The following is a 19574-nucleotide window of genomic DNA, read 5'->3' on the forward strand; positions in this document are numbered from 1 at the left end:
CCTGGAACGAAGCATCATCTGTGACCTTCATTTCAGAGGCGAGATGTGGCTCAGATAGGCAGTAATGAGCCGACAGCAGAGTACACTGTCAGTGCGCCTTAGAAGAATACCACCCAGCTTGCAGAGAACAGTGACGTTCCCTCGATAGCAGACTCAAAAAGGATACCTTGGACACACTTGTCCCAGAGGAAACAGAAGTAGAGTTGTTGTATCATGTCACCTGAAACCAGAGTGTGGTGCCACCCGATGACAGAAGCAGAGACAGGAAGGACAATCACCAATACAGATGTCCAGGGCCCTATTTGGCCTTCATGCTGCCCTAGGCACTTTTCGTGGTCGCGCCCCTTACTGACGTCACACACTGAGTCTGTGCACACGACATCTATATAAGGCAGATCTACTCTGTAAAAAACTTTAAAAAGCGCTAATTAAACACTAAAAGAATGAACATCTTCACTTGCTGCGCACAGGTTCAGTCTTTTGAGCATTTTTTTTAACACCTTCAGCTTTTCAAAGTCATCAAGAGATTAAAATAGGTGACCTAACCTTTGCTTCAGTGAGGAGAGGCCTAGTGATATAGAGACATGCTGTCATTCACCCCTCCTCTTCACTGAAGGTGTTCACAGGGAAGCCAAGAGCAGACAGGTGTCAGAGCGAGCCTGCAGCCACATTGTGTGCACCCACACTGACACTTGGAGTGCGCTGCTGCACTCATCCAGTGTCGCTTGTTTCACACTTTCATTTTTTTTTTTCAAATCAGGCAAAATCAGGTTTTTCTGCCAAATCCTGATACTTTCAGGATCCAGTTTTTGCTGATTCACTTTAATGCTGTCAGGTAGAATCCAGTTACTTCAGGTTGCTTCCTGACACCATTAAAGAGAATGGACAAAAAACCTTCAGTTTACACAGAACATTATGTTCAGTGATGAGGCAAACTTTTTTGGGTGGGCCATTTATATGGATACACCTAAATAACATGGGAAGAGAAACTTGTAAATAACTCGTGAAAGAATAAAGTTAACACCATTGTTTTTTCTTGTGAAATTCTCAATAAGTTTGATGTGTCACATGACCCTCTTCCCATTGGAAAAAATAAAGTTGGATCTAAAATGGCGGACTTCAAAATGGCTGCCATGGTCACCACCCATCTTGAAAAGTTTCCCCCCTCCCATATACTAATGTGCCACAAACAGGAAGTTGATATCACCCATCATTCCCATTTTATTTAGGTGTATCCATATAAATGGCCCATCCTGTATACTGCAGATCTAGCAAAGGTTCTCATGACTCCATGCACAATCTTACAACGTGCCACACAAGCTTTCTCATTTTAAAGGATTAAAATAACTCAACATTGCACAGGCCATTGACCAATGACAAGTTAGGCTACGTTCACATTTGCGTTGCGTCGTGCGCAGGCTCGTCGACGCATAGCGACGCATGCGTCATGCGGCCCTATATTTAACATGGGGGAGCATGGACATGCGTTGTCTAGCGTTTTGTGACGCATGCGTCATTTTTGGCGCAAGCGTCAGGGCGCAGAGTACGCTGCATGATGCAGTTTTTTTGCGCCGAAAATCATGCCAAAATTGGATGCATGCGTCACAAAAAGCTGCGTTGTGCATGTGTTTTGCGTTGCGGCGCCGACGCTGCGCCCAACATCGCAAATGTGAACGTAGCCTAAGACGTTACATTACAGTATTATGATATTTTTATTTCATTTTTATTTGAGTTTGTTGTTAACTTCATGATGCCAATAGATATATCACAAGAATTGCAGATTCCCAGGCCTGCAGGATAAAACAAGCATCGGGTTTGTTCTCTGTACCATGATCAGGAGACAATAGGCATGTTATATTTATTAATAATGGAAGGCATTGTTTCCCTTAGTCTCCTATATTTTCATTGTGTCACACACAGGCCAAGTAAAGCTGCTACTTGCCAAACTTTACAAAAGACATTCCTTTGCTCTTCTCCGACAAAATAAAACTCTTGACACCACAGATATAAAATGTGTTTGTTTTATTTAAAGGGCACAATCATAAACGTGGTTTGCTTATTTGATGTTACACCTATCAACATATCTTCAGCCCTTTCCATTTCATACCCATCACTTTTACTAAGAAACCATAACATGTTGTAACATGAATGCTTAGTGAATGGTAATTGCAATCTTAGTGGTAGGTACCACATGTTACAACAATGTTGGAGTGGGGTACATCGGACCCACCAGGGAAAGTGAGTCTGAGGTCCACCCTTTATACAGAACATCGACCTTTAATTATGTTTTAATCTTTGCTACTATCATTGTACACTCAGTACATATCACCAACAAGGTGCAAGAAGTTACGGTTTTTGCCAAGCACCTAACCATTGTGCCATTTGTCCAGCTTTACAGGGACACAATGGATAAGGGAGGCCACTATCACCTCCAAAGCAGCAAGGAACATCTGTCACAAAGAGGGGCCCCTATACCGTTCTTGCACAGGGGCGCTCTTCTGTCTGTGTCCTCCCATGTTGTAAAGCATCTTAAGGAAAAGTGTTTATCTTCAAAATCCTCTCCAAATAGAGTTGTCTGCTACTTGACCTTTAAGACCCATTACCAAGTAGAGATTGTGATGGTACCCTGTTGGAGCGGTCTGACCTCATGTAGGGTTAGGGTACCGTCACACTAAGCGACGCTGCAGCGATAGCGACAGCGATGCCGATCGCTGCAGCGTCGCTGTTTGGTCGCTGGAGAGCTGTCACACAGACCGCTCTCCAGCGACCAACGATGCCGAGGTCCCCGGGTAACCAGGGTAAACATCGGGTTGCTAAGCGCAGGGCCGCGCTTAGTAACCCGATGTTTACCCTGGTTACCAGCGTAAAATGTAAAAAAAAAACAAACAGTACATACGTTGCTTAGTGTGACGGTACCTTTAGAGATTAAGGAAGGATATCCAGCTTCATGGAAAAGACATCATCTTTTATTATGTGTACAATACAAAGTAGTGACAGACTAAAACTCGAACATCTACGCGTTTTAGGTGCTTAACACACCCTTAATCATGATAAAAGAAGATTGTTTTTCCTTGAAGCTGGACTACCTTCCTTCTTCTGACTGTGGCGTACAGTCCTTGCACTGGATCACATCCCACATGTGAAACGGCGACCTGGACTATTCATCTACAGAGATTGACAGTTCAAAGGGAATTCGGGAAATTGCCTCATCTTTCAATCAAGCTTTCATGTTAAACTTCTGTTATTTACCCCTTATGACCAGACTCTTTTTTTTTTTTTTTTCCAGTGCCGCAAGGCAAGAGCCATAACTTTTTTTGTATGTTCAATCAGCCTATGTGGGTTTGTTTTTTTTAAGGACAAATTGAGATTTTTATTGCCAACATTTGAGTCTACGTTTAATTGTTGAATAATGCCTACTAATTTTAATGTGGGGTGGAATAAAAAAAAACAAAAACATTTTCATCCCTTTCGATCTTTGGTCCTGAGACCCCGACTGATCACTCAAACCACACAAGGAAAAGCCAAGGTAATGCATGATTGCATGCGGATTTGAAACTTGCACTGCAGATCACTGAGTAACAAAAAAAAAACAAAAAACAGTGGGTGCGAGGTTTCCATAACCCCATCCACTTTGTTGAGCTGTAAGACGCTGCATTTTTGACGCAGTGAAATTGTGCAGTGTCAAGAATTTGCCAAAAACTCATGCACACGGCTTGAAATATATTAAAAGATCACCAAAAGTAGGCTGCCATGGTTTTTGGTAGTGTGAGTCCGGTTTACACTGAACAGTTCACTATCGAGAATGATGACGATTTGTGCAGTGCAAAAGATCATTTCGCTCGATGAACAAGCATTTTGCTCCTACATGGGGGTGATCTGCAAACTGTTGACACTGCAAGATAATCAACAAGTTCTTATGAACTCGCTCTTACGATTATCTTTCAGTGTAAATGTAGCTTTACACTTTAAGGTCATGTGCACATGTTGAGTATTTGGTGAGTTTTTTACCTCAGTATTTGTAAGCCAAAACCAGGAGTGGGTGATAAATACAGATGTGGTGACGTGTCTCTATTATACTTTTCCTCTGATTGTTCCACTCCTGGTTGTTGCTTACAAATACTGAGGTAAAAACTCACCCAATACTGAAAGTGTGACAGTGGCCAAAGGCTTAAGATTGAGACATTTTGGGTCCTTTATTTTGCAATTACCAGACAACCTTACAAGAGAATAATAGAATATGATAAAGGACATGACTATGTTGGTATCCGGAAGATGTTCTATGGGGTATTAGTTTGTTGTTCTCATAATCTTACTTCTTGCCTGAGAAAGTCAAGTAAATTTTACAGAATATCAGAAATCAATTCTTTCTCACAAGTATGGCCTTTGCAAACAATGTTCTCTTTGGTGAGCCAGCTACCTGGAAAAGATGAGAGATATACAGTCACTTAAGGTCCATTTACACTGAAAGTTTACAATTAACAAGAGTTTCTGGAAAGCTCCTTTCACCATAATCCTGCTGTTTAAACCCAACGAATGAGCAAAGAGTTAGTTTGTCAGGAGACAAAGGATAATCTGTCTCGACGGCACATCGCCCTGTGTAAACAAGACTCTCATTGCCAGGATAATGGCAGCCGATGTGCACTGAGCAATCTATTACAGGTGGTTCAGTGAGTGTCTGCCTGTGGAAACTATCTTTTAAGCCACCGCCAACCAGCAAACAAGTAGCTGATTGTTTAGTGCCACTTTGTGCCAATGGACCTTTGCTTTACATTGCTCAGAAGATAGGGTAAATCCCAAATAACTTTCCTTTTGAAACATATATGGTGTCAATGCTTCGGTGTGGGATTTAACAATATTAAAGGGGTTGTACAAGATAATGTTTTATTTGTGAATAGGCTTGCAGACATAGAAAATGACAAACACTGTTATACTCACCCTCCACAGGTCTCGCACTGCTGCCTCCTCCGTAGAAATCAGCGCTAAGCTGTAGTCACGTGCTCCATACTTCCACAAGATATGCCTTAAGTGCCTCATAATTGTGGGAAGCTAAACTTCTCTATAGTTTATCTTTATTTTCCCATCTGGACAATAAAAAGTCCAGTATTCTGGTTGCCAATAGTCTAACCACCAAAGCAACTTGAGCCCTTTAAGTTGTGGGAGCTGTGATCCCACCCCAGCTGGGTCTTGTTACTTCACTTGGGATACAGAATGAGGGGGGCTGGAGCAATGAAGGGTTTGAATAGTTAAATTATTCAGGGCCACTCCTGTTTCACAGGCCCACTGGTGTATCCCCCCTAGCACCACACAGTCTGTCTGAGCCTGTGGAAGCTCCTCTACAAAGAAATAGGATGATTTTTCACTCCGGGACCAGGCTAAGGTGAGGGATCAAACTGATAAGTCAAGAAAGTGTTTTATTGGTGGATCTACAATCCTCTATTAAACTGAAATTTCAGGCGACCAGGGAGTCTGTTCCTCAGACCAAGAGAGCTAGCTAAGCCATCAGTTAGGTGTAAACCCTGGAATAGGGTCTGCTTGCTGGAGCGGGGAGACAAGGATGGACCTCCAGAACATCTAGACAGTCCTTGCTTGAGCTGTCTAATTAGACTTCTTAGGATCCAGTATAGAGAACTATTTAAAGAGAACCTGTCACATGATTCATGCAGCCCAAACCACAGGCAGCATGAATCAGCGTCTGTGTGATTAAAGAAGGGTATAATCCTCTCTGAAACGAACTGGTGTTTCAGAAAAAATATAGTTAAAAACTACATCTGGAGACCATAGGTAGAGATGAGACTAGTTTGACTCTGTCCACAGCTGGCTTTTCCAAGTTGTGGTCCAGGTGATTGATAGGTCTCTCGCTATGTGAGAGACCTCTCAATCATCTGTACTGTACTGGTGCTGGGAGAAGTCGGTCAGGGCCAACGATGGACTAGTCACATCACTGCCTACGGTCTCCAGCCATATTTGCTAACTATAGTTTAATTCTCCAGCGTTTTGGAGACAATTATACCTTACTGCAATCACACAGCCAGGCTGCAATTCATGCTGCCCGCAGTTTCCATGTTGATAAAAGTTCAGATAAGCTAATATCCAAGAAGTATCGTTTCTCCATGCGGAGATCGACATGCTAAGCATGCCGAGATGAGGAGACTTAAAGCCGCAATGCTCCTCTGGGTAATATGCTAATTATGCAAATTGTCTCTTCAGAGAGGAAGAGAGCTAGAACTTTAGTGCCACCTATTGGAAGGTAGCAATCCTACAAGTTAATGTTGACCCTTTAACCAGCCTTGTCACATGATTTAGGATAATAGCCAAACCAGAATATCAATTTTGGTTTGGCTATTATCCTAAGTCATGTGACAAGGCTCGTTAAAGGGTCAACATTGACTTGTAGGATTGCTACCTTCCAATAGGTGGCACTAGAGTTCTAGCTGTCTTCCTCTCTGAAGAGACAATTTGCATAATTAGCAAATAAGCTAATTCACCCTGAAAACATCACAGCTGGTTGACAAAGATCACTGAGATAACTGAGCATTAGACTAATGGCGGCTGAACCTACCGATATCGAGGGGCTTGGCCTACGGTTTAATATGTATGGGTGCCCAGGTCAGATGGTCAGGAGAGATGTTGATTGGACATGTCTGATTTTGGCTTGCCAATCTCAATGTTCTCCCTGAGATAAGCTGCTGGACAACCTGTAAGGGCTCATACTCACTTGCGTGAAATACAGCCGAGTCTCGCATGTTAAAACCCGAATCTGCCGCCGGCACTCCAGAGCAGAGCATGAGGCCGCATAGCAATACATGGAGATGCACGCTGCGCTCCCAAGTGCCGGCGGCAGAGCCTGGTTTTAACATGCGAGACTCGGCCGTATTTCACGCAAGTCAGTATGAACCCTTAGGCCGGGGACACACACAACGTATAAAAAAACGGTCCGTTTTTCACGGACGAGAATCGCACAAATGTTTCCAAAACAGTGATCCGTGTGCAGTGCGAGGATGCGATTTCCTCGCATCAAATGATCCCTTTGACATCCGTGTGACATCCGTATGCCGAGATTTTCTCGCAGGCTTGAAAAACCGACATCTAATGGATTTATGTGCTCAAATGTTCGTTAAAACATATATACAGTATACATATATATATGCAGCGCCCCAGAGTCCTGGTCATTGCAGTACTGATGCTCCGCCGCTAAGGGGGGCTATGGTACGTCTGATGGCACTGAAGGAGTTCACCTGACCAGGTATCACAGACACCAATACACTTCACAGTCTGGCCTCCAGGGGGAGCTAAGGGCGCTATGTATTAGGCCACTCCTCACAGTCTGGTAAAACTGGGGGTTAGATAGGAAGTTAGATAGAAGCTGACTGGCTTGGAGCCAGGCAACATCCTGTGGCAGAGGGTGTTGCAAGCGAAGATTCAGGGGGGTCACTGTCAGAGTTGGGATCCTGACAGAGGCCTAGCGAACAGAGAGAACGTTACGGGACCGCGCCTGCACGAGATAGCGGTGGTGCCCTAAGAAAGGACAAGAAGCGAGGTTTATTGTGCTGAGTGAGAAACGAGATCAACGCAATAGGAGAAGCACCAGTAGGAGTCGTGCTGCAAGACGAAGCAACATCCTACTGAGGCGCGCAGCGGGTAGCCGGAACGCCGAGGAAGTATAGAGCTCCAGGCCTAACTTCAAACCTACAGCAGGACAGTCAGTTATAGGCGGGCTGTCTCACTCAATTCACCTAAGAAGACATAGGGGGCAACAACTGGAGAGGGGCGACACTAGGGTCCCGGAAGAGCTCCGAGCCTACCCGTCATATGGGTGCGTCCTAGCCATATGATCTGGGGGACGAAGCAGAACATCATAATCGAGTTGTGAGGGAACTTCAGAAACAGACACAACAGTTGTGGGGACTATCCCGTAAGCACAGCAGGGGAGGACCACAACACACAAGCGCTAGAAGGTAGGCACAGATTTCCACCTGCAAAGGGAACTCTGGAGGTGCCATCGGACCGGCCGGACTTGCGCAGCCCGGTTAACCGTATTCCGGACTGAGGATCCTGAAGCCTTCAGTAAAGAGGTTAAAAGACTGCAACCTGGTGTCCTCGTTATTTACTGCAACCTGCACCGCACCATAACATCATCACCACCCACACCTTTCATTGGGCGCCCCTCAGCAGGGTCACGGACCGGGTCTAGCCACCGTGACAACCCCAGGACAGAGATTCAGAGGCCCGGTACCGGGTACCCCTCGGCCCTGCGGCAGTGGGGGCGCTCCAACTTGGCGTCACGAACAGGATCTACTTAAGCCTGAAGAATCAGGTCATGTGTGCCTTGGAACTGTGATTTATTGTGCTTGGACTGTGACTTATTGCAAAGACTGTGTATTGCCACTTGCCGCCAGAAGTTCCCGCCAAAACCGCCGCCATTACAGCTCTGAGGAGAGCGCAGGAGAAGAAGAGGGGCGTGGAGTGGGAGTAGACAACCTGAAGAGCGCGAAAGACAATGGCCGCCCAGTCTAAATATTTCAGCCCTTTGAGGACGTGTCCGTCAGCAGACGACATCCGCCTCCTGATCCTCAATGGTGGGCAGAGACAAAGAAAGCGAAACCGCCCACGAAGGAGAGAGCGGGAAAAGGACCAGGAAGAAGAAGTCAGCGACATGGAGGACGCCATGGCGAGCCACCCGGAGCGTGGGGTAGGAGCAGAGGACTCCCCCAGCTACCCGGAGGGGCACCGCAACCAGGCCTCCACCGCTGATATTGGCTTCCTGCAGGCCAGAGTGGATGAGCTTGGCGACCAACTCCGGCGGATGCAGCTGAGCACTGAGGCCGGGTGGAAGAAGACCTTCATCGGGAGCCTTATCAGACGTCTGTTGGCAGCCTCGTCTGGTCCGGAGCAAGAGAGAAGTTCCAGCGCTCCGAAGCCAGAAAGCAAGGCCCTGCCGGAAAGCGAGGTGCTGCAAACGGAGATGACAACGCCGCAGCGCAAGGCCCTGCAACTAGCGTTCCAGACCCCAGCGGAGACGGAGCAGGTCGGCACCGGAGGGACCGCATCTGAACCAGGTATGAAGAAAGACCCTGCCTCGCCAGCAGAGGACTTGCTGATAGGCCCCGTCGCGGTGCCCCCTCTCCCTGGTACCTATAAACTCCAGCGCCTTACACCCTGGGATCAGGCCCCGGGTATGGAGCACTTCTTAAAGGCCCCGAGCTCGCCGATCACCTTGCCGGGCGAGGTCTACGCGGAGCTACGGCCGCCAGAGCGAGAGTAAACCTCGATGCCATGGATATGTATATAGTTCATTTAACTGTTTGTCTTCTTGCTTGTTTTTGCTGCTAATACCCGACCGGGGTTATTCTTAAAGGGATCCCTTTGTTTACCTGGGATCCCTATTTTGTCTTTTTGCTTTTGTTTTTGTTTCTTGTTCATCACTGCTGAAAAGAACTGCTGGATCATGAACACTGCATGATTACAAACTCATTGTAAATAGTTTGCACCTTCTTAAAGGTGCCCTCTACTGGTTTTACAAAAGAAAGGACTCTTTGCGAAGAAACTGTTCCTGGAAACAGCACCGGAGTCCTTAATGCATACGGACTTGCAGCTTGAGAAGTTGCACTACCTCATAGAGACTTGGTCCCTTCTTAAAGGGGACGTTCATCGATAGCACTTAGAGAATGATGATACTTTAACAGAAGAAGTAATAATGCTGACATGTAGCAGTTATATGTAGTTAGCTAGTTAATTGTAAGGAATGTTTAATAATGTGTTAGAGAATAAGGACAGGAAGTGAACCAGTACGGGGTTAGTCGGTGAGTCCTCCTAGGAGCCATACAGAGATGGCTCGGTGATCCTGAACTGAGAGATGGATGATACGTTCTATACTGTGTATAGTAGCAGAAAGGCAGAAGCCCGGGCAGAAAGGGGCGGTCCTGCAACAGAACGAGAGGCAGTAGGCCTGGGGCAGATAGACAGGCGGTCCTGCAGATGTAAAGGAGGAAAATGAAGGAAAAGTTGATTAGCCTTATAGTGTTTTATAAGAAGGTCTTTAGTGGATTCAGTGTGTACGTCCTTAAAGGCAATGTTAAATTATTGTTCAAAAATTTGCACTTAGTAGAATACCCGGTTGGGTCAGAAAAGTTATTTATAGTATGTTATTTAAAATATTTAACCATGTTTGTAACGTTCAAGTGTCCTCACCTCCCATAAAGGGAAGCCCTGTTCAAACGTGCTTATTGTTATTGCATTTCAAAATTGTATGCCTTTTTGCTGACATGTATTGTTGTTTTCTTCCCAGTCCAGGAGTACTGGATTTAACCGGGGGGGAGTGCAGCGCCCCAGAGTCCTGGTCATTGCAGTACTGATGCTCCGCCGCTAAGGGGGGCTATGGTACGTCTGATGCCACTGAAGGAGTTTACCTGACCAGGTATCACAGACACCAATACACTTCACAGTCTGGCCTCCAGGGGGAGCTAAGGGCGCTATGTATTAGGCCACTCCTCACAGTCTGGTAAAACTGGGGGTTAGATAGGAAGTTAGATAGAAGCTGACTGGCTTGGAGCCAGGCAACATCCTGTGGCAGAGGGTGTTGCAGGGGAAGATTCAGGGGGGTCACTGTCAGGGGTGGGATCCTGACAGAGGCCTAGCGAACAGAGAGAACGTTACGGGACCGCGCCTGCACGAGATAGCGGCGGTGCCCTAAGAAAGGACAAGAAGCGAGGTTTATTGTGCTGAGTGAGAAACGAGATCAACGCAATAGGAGAAACACCAGTAGGAGTCGTGCTGCAAGACGAGGCAACATCCTACTGAGGCGCGCAGCCGGTGGCCGGAACGCCGAGGAAGTATAGAGCTCCAGGCCTAACTTCAAACCTACAGCAGGACAGTCAGTTATAGGCGGGCTGTCTCACTCAATTCACCTAAGAAGACATAGGGGGCAACAACTGGAGAGGGGCGACACTAGGGTCCTGGAAGAGCTCCAAGCCTACCCGTCATACGGATGCGTCCTAGCCATATGATCTGGGGGACGAAGCAGAACATCATAATCGAGTTGTGAGGGAACTTCAGAAACAGACACAACAGTTGTGGGGACTATCCCGTAAGCACAGCAGGGGAGGACCACAACACACAAGCGCTAGAAGGTAGGCACAGATTTCCACCTGCAAAGGGAACTCTGGAGGTGCCATCGGACCGGCCGGACTTGCGCAGCCCGGTTAACCGTATTCCGGACTGAGGATCCTGAAGCCTTCAGTAAAAAGGTAAAGAGACTGCAACCTGGTGTCCTCGTTATTTACTGCGACCTGCACCGCACCATAACATCATCACCACCCACACCTTTCATTGGGCGCCCCTCAGCAGGGTCACGGACCGGGTCTAGCCACCGTGACAACCCCAGGACAGAGATTCAGAGGCCCGGTACCGGGTACCCCTCGGCCCTGCGGCAGTGGGGGCGCTATATATATATATATATATATATATACACTCACTGGCCACTTTATTAGGTACACCTGTCCAACTTCTTGTTAACACTTAATTTCTAATCAGCCAATCACATGGCGGCAACTCAGTGCATTTAGGCATGTAGACATGGTCAAGACAATCTCCTGCAGTTCAAACTGAGCATCAGTATGGGGAAGAAAGGTGATTTGAGTGCCTTTGAACGTGGCATGGTTGTTGGTGCCAGAAGGGCTGGTCTGAGTATTTCAGAAACTGCTGATCTACTGGGATTTTCACGCACAACCATCTCTAGGGTTTACAGAGAATGGTCCGAAAAAGAAAAAAAATCCAGTGAGCGGCAGTTCTGTGGGCGGAAATGCCTTGTTGATGCCAGAGGTCAGATGAGAATGGGCAGACTGGTTCGAGCTGATAGAAAGGCAACAGTGACTCAAATCGCCACCCGTTACAACCAAGGTAGGCCTAAGAGCATCTCTGAACGCACAGTGCGTCGAACTTTGAGGCAGATGGGCTACAGCAGCAGAAGACCACACCGGGTACCACTCCTTTCAGCTAAGAACAGGAAACTGAGGCTACAATTTGTACAAGCTCATCGAAATTGGACAGTAGAAGATTGGAAAAACGTTGCTTGGTCTGATGAGTCTCGATTTCTGCTGCGACATTCGGATGGTAGGGTCAGAATTTGGCGTAAACAACATGAAAGCATGGATCCATCCTGCCTTGTATGGAGCATCTTTGGGATGTGCAGCCGACAAATCTGCGGCAACTGTGTGATGCCATCATGTCAATATGGACCAAAATCTCTGAGGAATGCTTCCAGCACCTTGTTGAATCTATGCCACGAAGAATTGAGGCAGTTCTGAAGGCAAAAGGGGGTCCAACCCGTTACTAGCATGGTGTACCTAATAAAGTGGCCGGTGAGTATATATATATATATATATATGTCATTGAGACACATATATATATATATTCTGTATTTATATTTAATTCAGCACGAGATATGTTAAAAGCCGGTAATTCAATTGCCAGCTTTTCATTACTCCTGCCTAAACCCGACAGGATATGAGACATGGTTTACATACAGTAAACCATCTCATATCCCTTTTTTTTTTGCATATTCCACACTACTAATGTTAGTAGTGTGTATGTGCAAAATGTGGGCGCTGTAGCGTGTAAAATAAAGGGTTAAATCGCGGAAAAAATTGGCGTGGGCTCCCGCGCAATTTTCTCCGCCAGAGTGGTAAAGCCAGTGACTGAGGGCAGATATTAATAGCCTAGAGAGGGTCCATGGTTATTGGCCCCCCTGGCTACAAACATCTGCCCCCAGCCACCCCAGAAAAGGCACATCTGGAAGATGCGCCTATTCTGGCACTTGGCCTCTCTCTTCCCACTCCCGCGTAGTGGTGGGATATGGGGTAATAAAGGGTTAATGCCACCTTGCTATTGTAAGGTGACATTAAGCCAGATTAATAATGGAGAGGCGTCAATTATGTCACCTATCCATTATTAATCCAATTGTCTGAATGGGTTAATAAACACACACACACACAATTATTAAAAAGTATTTTAATGAAATAAACAAACAGGTTGTTTTAGTATTTTATTGTTCTCTCAATCCATCCGGAACACCCTCGCTTGGCAAAATAATAAACCCACAATATACATACCCTCTCTGATGAACTGTCAGGTCCCACGAGGTAATCCATCTGAAGGGGTTAATTATTTTACAGGCAGGAGCTGCGCTAAAGCACTCGCTCGTGGTTGTAACCCCCGGGGAATGAATGAAAGCTGAGTGATCTTTACTTACATTGAGTCGCGGTGAGGCGCCCTCTGGTGGATGAACTCATATGAACTCGAGCGTGGGAACTTTTCCAAGGCTCCAGTTCATGAGAACATCCACCAGAGGGCGCATCTCAGCAACTCAATGTGAGTACATATCACCCAGCTTTCCTTCATTCCCCGGGGTTACAGGCACGAGCGAGTGCTTTTGCGCAGCTCCTGCCTGTAAAATAATTAACCCCTTCAGATGGATTACCTCGTGGGACCTGACAGTTCATCAGAGGGTATGTATATTGTTGGTTTATTATTTTGCCAAGCGAGGGTTTTCCGGATGGATTGAGAGAACAATAAAATACTAAAACAACCTGTTTGTTTCTTTCATTAAAATACTTTTTAATAATGTGTGTGTGTTTTATTAACCATTTCCTACTATTGGATTAATAATGGATAGGTGACATAATTCACGCCTCTCCATTATTAATCTGGCTTAATGTCACCTTACAATAGCAAGGTGGCATTAACCCTTCATTACCCCATATCCCACCGCTACACGGGAGTGGGAAGAGAGAGGCCAAGTGCCAGAATAGGCGCATCTTCCTGATGTGCCTTTTCTGGGGTGGCTGGGGGCAGATGTTTGTAGCCAGGGGGGGCCAATAACCATGGACCCTCTCTAGGCTATTAATATCTGCCCTCAGTCACTGGCTTTACCACTCTGGCGGAGAAAATTGCGCGGGAGCCCACGCCAATTTTTTCCCCCATTTAACCCTTCATTTTACAAGCTACAGCGCCCACATTTTGCACATACACACTACTAACATTAGTAGTGTGGAATATGCAAAAAAAAGGGGGATATGAGATGGTTTACTGTATGTAAACCATGTCTCATATCATGTCGGGTTTCGGAAGGAGAAATGAAAAGCCGGCAATTGAATTACCGGCTTTTCTAGAGAACACCGCTGCGTATTTCTCGCAATGCACACGCATGGTCCGTGTGTAATCCGATTTTTTCTCGCACCCATAGACTTGCATTGGCGAGTCTCGGCCGAGATACGCTGACAATCGCAGCATGCTGCGATTTCACTCGGATCCTGAATACGGTGGAAAAAATATCGGATGATGGGAGCTGCACCATAAATTAACATTGGGCCGAGTGCTATGCGATTTTTTATCGCATAGCACTCGTCCGTATTACAGTCTAGTGTGACCCCGGCCTTAGTCAGTGGCTTTCTCATATAGAGCACAGTTGCGCTCAGCCAAATGAGCGCTCCTGTGTATACTAGAGACGGCTGATATGGCTGTCTGAGAAAGAACAGTTGAATTTCAGCCGATGGCCATCTAATCTATATAGCCAACTTTATTAAAATGGCTGAAAGATCAATGAGAAGAACGTACATAACATACAATCTATTTTCTTGGAAAAAGAAAAATCTTACATTTTTCTATACACATTAATGATCTCCATTTCATGCGTTTCATATAAAAACCAGAATTGAAAGTTATTCAGCGATAGAGAACTAGTGTGCACATTGCTTCATGTAGTTATAGTTTCACCTTACAGAGATGTTAACATAATTCCACATCATTAAGTCCTTATTCTCAAGCCACTGAGAAATGAAACGGCCATTGACATGTTATATCTGCCACTCATCTATACAGAATTGCCTGAAGCTAATGTTACACAGTCTTCCTCTGTAACAGCGTCTCAGGTTTATGGGATCTTTGTGCCTATAGATGACCTGAAAACAGTAGTGCAGATAACATCTAGACTTCTCCTTTAAGAACGTGTATTGTGTCACTGGTATGGAGAAATGCAAACACGGTGCCGTTATATGAGTCCTATTACTGGGAAATTTTGTGATAAACTATATATATATATATACTAGCTGTACTACCCGGCTTCGCCCGGGTTAATGACTGCTGTTAGCAAAATAGAATGTGTTAACAAAAATTTATTCTGCACACAAAAACCACAAAACAAATAGATAGAAATGTAATTATTAAAAGGCAAAAACTAAGCAAATAGAAGCATTTCACAACATATATTAGCTTTGTTATACTGAGAATGTCTTTGTTGCCTATATTAACCAATCAGAGCTCAGGTTAATTAACTGTAGCAAAATAGAAGCTGAGCTGTGATTGGTTGCTATTGGCAGCCTGATAAATCCCCAGCCAACAGGAAGCCCTCCCCCCTGGCAGTATATATTAGCTCACACATACACATAATAGACAGGTCATGTGACTGACAGCTGCCGTATTTCCTATATGGTACATTTGTTGCTCTTGTAGTTTGCTTATTAATCAGATTTTTATTTTTGAAGGACAATACCAGACTTGTGTGTGTTTTAGGGCGAGTTTTATGTGTCAAGTTGTGTGTGTTGAGTTGCGTGTGGCGACATGCATGTAGCGACTTTTGTGAGATGAGTTTTGTGTGGCGACATGCGTGTAGCAACATTTTGTGTGTTGAGTTGCATGTGACAGGTTAGTGTAGCAAGTTGTGTGCAGCAAGATTTGTGCATGGCGAGTTTTGCGCGTGGCGAGTTTTATGTGTGGTGCATTTTGAGTATGTGCAAGTTTTGTGTGAGGCAACTTTTGCATGTGGTGCAACTTTTGTACATGTGGCAATTTTTCTGTGTGTGCAAGTTTTGCATGAGGTGAGTTTTCCATGAGGTGAGTTTTGCACGTGTGGCGAGTTTTGCGTGAGCCTAGTTTTGCATATGGCGAGTTTCGAATGTAGCGAGTTTTGAGTGGTGACTTTTGTGTTTCGACTTTTATGTGGCGAGGTTGGTGTGTGTGTGTGGTGAAATGTGTGCTGAGGGTGGTATATGTGTTCAAGCACGTGGTAGTGTGTGGCGCATTTTGTGTTTGTGTTCATATCCCCGTGTGTGGTGAGTATCCCATGTCGGGGCCCCACCTTAGCAACTGTACGGTATATACTCTTTGTCGCCATCGCTCTCATTCTTTAAGTCCTCATTGTTCACATCTGGCAGCTGTCAATTTTCCTCCAACACTTTTCCCTTCACTTTTTCCCCATTATGTAGATAGGAGCAAAATTGTTTGGTGAATTGGAACGCGCGGGGTTAAAATTTCACCTCACAACATAGCCTATGACGCTCTCGGGGTCCAGACGTGTGACTGTGCAAAATTTTGTGGCTGTAGCTGCGACGGTACAGATGCCAATCCCGGACATACACACATACATACATACACACATTCAGCTTTATATATTAGATATACCTGTATGTAATCTCCTGTATATAGTATATACCTGTGTGTCATCTCACCTATATATAGTATATATCTGTGTGTCATCTCCTGTATATAGTATATACCTGTATGTCATCTCCTCCTATACATAGCATATACCTGTGTCATCTCCTCCTGTATATACTATATACCTGTAGGTAATCTGCTCCTGTATATAGTATATACCTGTGTGTCATCTCCTCCTGTATATAGTATATACCTGTATGTCATCTCCTCCTGTATGTAGTATGTACCTGTATGTCATCTCCTCCTCTATATAGTATATACCTGTGTGTCATCTCTCCTGTATATAGTATATATCTGTGTGTCATCTCCTCCTGTATATAGTATATACCTGTGTGTCATCTCCCCTGTAAATAGTATATACCTGTGTGTCATCTCCTGTATATAGTATATAGCTGTATGTCATCTCCTCCTGTATTAGCCCTCGTTCACACGTTATTTGGTCAGTATTTTTACCTCAGTATTTGTAAGCTAAAATGGCAGCCTGATAAATCCCCAGCCAACAGTAAGCCCACCCCCTGGCAGTATATATTAGCTCACACATACACATAATAGACTGGTCATGTGACTGACAGCTGCCGGATTCCTATATGGTACATTTGTTGCTCTTGTAGTTTGTCTGCTTATTAATCAGATTTTTATTTTTGAAGGATACCAGACTTGTGTGTGTTTTAGGGCGAGTTTCGTGTGTCAAGTTGTGTGTGTTGAGTTGCGTGTGGCGACATGCATGTAGGGACTTTTGTGAGATGAGTTTTGTGTGGCGACATGCGTGTAGCAACTTTTTGTGTGTCGAGTTGCATGTGACAGGTTAGTGTAGCAAGTTGTGTGCAGCAAGTTTTGCGCATGGCGAGTTTTGCGCGTGGCGAGTTTTATGTGTGGTGCCTTTTGAGTATGTGCAAGTTTTGTGTGAGGCAACTTTTGCATGTGTTGCAACTTTTGTGCATGTGGCAATTTTTCTGCGTGTGGCAATTTTTCTGCGTGTGCAAGTTTTGCGTGTGGCGAGTTTTGCACGTGTGGCGAGTTTTGCATGTGGAGAGTTTTGCGCGTGGCGAGTTTTGAGCGGCGACTTTTGTGTTTCTACTTTTATGTGGCGAGGTTGGTGTATGTGTGGTGAAATGTGCACTGAGGGTGGTATATGTGTTCGAGCACGTGGTAGTGTGTGGCGCATTTTGTGTGTGTGTTCATATCCCCGTGGTGGTGTGATTATCCCATGTTGGGGCCCCACCTTAGCAACTGTACAGTATATACTCTTTGGTGCCATCGCTGTCATTCTTTAAGTCCCCCTTGTTCACATCTGGCAGCTGTTAATTTGCCTCCAACACTTTTCCTTTCATTTTTTCCCCATTATGTAGATAGGGGCAAAATTGTTTGGTGAATTGGAAAGCGCGGGGTTAAAATTTCACCTCACAATATAGCTTTGACGCTCTCAGGGTCCAGACGTGTGACTGTGCAAAATTTTGTGCCTGTAGCTGCGACGCCTCCAACACTTTTCCTTTCACTTTTTCCCCATTATGTAGATAGGGGCAAAATTGTTTGGTGAATTGGAAAGCGCGGGGTTAAAATTTCACCTCACAACATAGCCTATGACGCTCTCGGGGTCCAGACCTGTGACTGTGCAAAATTTTGTGGCTGTAGCTGCTACGGTTCAGATGCCAATCCCGGACATACATACATACATACATACATACACACACACACACATTCAGCTTTATATATTAGATATATATATATATATATATATATATATAGCGCCGACATATATAGCGCTTTACAATTACAGGGACATAAATAGACAATATCTCACAATAAGGAGTAACACATTTCCCAACAGTCCAAGCAGGAGTGAAGGCCCGCTCACAAGAGCTTACAATGTACAAGGATGATGGGAGATACAGAATAAAACTGTTTATACTGTATGGTCCAGCCATCTATATAATAAATAAGGGTTTCCGTTTATGAGTATGTTCACCCGTGGTGTTTTTGCTGAACTTTTTTCTGCACCAAAAACCAGAGCGATAGCCAGAGATGCGATTTTTGTCACATTTTTACTTGGATTGTTTGCTGCATTTTACATGCGTTTTTTTGCTTGTTCGTATGAATGGGTAAAAAGCACTGCAAAACTGCTGAAATAATTAACATGCTGAATCTTGGCAAAAGCACAACAAGGCTGAAAATACAAACAGAAAAAAATGCAGCATGTGCACGAGATTTCAGAAATTCACTGATTATGCTAGTACTGTAAAACACTGCATATTTTATGCACCAAATGTGCTGTATAAACACCAAGTGTGAACATACCGTCAAACTGCCTGAACTGGTCACTAAGCATTACAGTATCTGTGTATATACAAATGTTAAGTGCTACAAAAATCATGGAGAGTGGGGAAAACTAGTGAAAGAAGGGACCAGATTTTAAGGGGAAAATGCAGGTAGGATGAATCTGAGAAATGGCAGTGCCTCCCAAGACATGATCCCACTTACCCATCATAGTTCCCCCACTCACATACATTATAATGCTCCCTTTGTGACCCCCTCCCAGTATGATGCTCTTCTGCCCAATCATAGAAGTTCACTGGTTATATAAAATACCTACGTAGCCCCATTACCATGATGCTCCTATTTTCCTTAGGTCCATGAGATGACGTGATTAAAAACAGACTTCTAAGCTCTATGTATAAACAGAAAGTCTCTTTTCCTTGCATAAATCATCTCCTCTTCAACTCCTGACCCAGCTGCTCCTCTGACCCCCCGCCAGGGACTTTGCAGTAAGTAAAGTTGTACTTCTGATGATAACTCGTGCAGGGAAAAGAGACTTCCTGTCTTTACAAAAAGCTAAGGATTCAGTTGTGTTATAGACCTAATGAAAAAGGGAAGAATTAACTGGGTTGAAAGGCAAAATGAGCAGTTGTAGGTACACAGTGCTATATAATATGATTGCAATATATTAAGATGAAAAACATTTTATCGGATTGCTTCTTTAACCCTTTCATGATCTTTAACGTGATGATGAAAAATTTAATGCTAAATCAAAATTTTTGCTGGAAAATTTATTTTGTTCATTTTCACGGCTCAACATTATAAAATTCGGT

The sequence above is a fragment of the Ranitomeya variabilis genome, chromosome 1, assembly GCF_051348905.1.
Source record: "Ranitomeya variabilis isolate aRanVar5 chromosome 1, aRanVar5.hap1, whole genome shotgun sequence".
Classification (NCBI taxonomy): Eukaryota; Metazoa; Chordata; class Amphibia; order Anura; family Dendrobatidae; genus Ranitomeya; species Ranitomeya variabilis.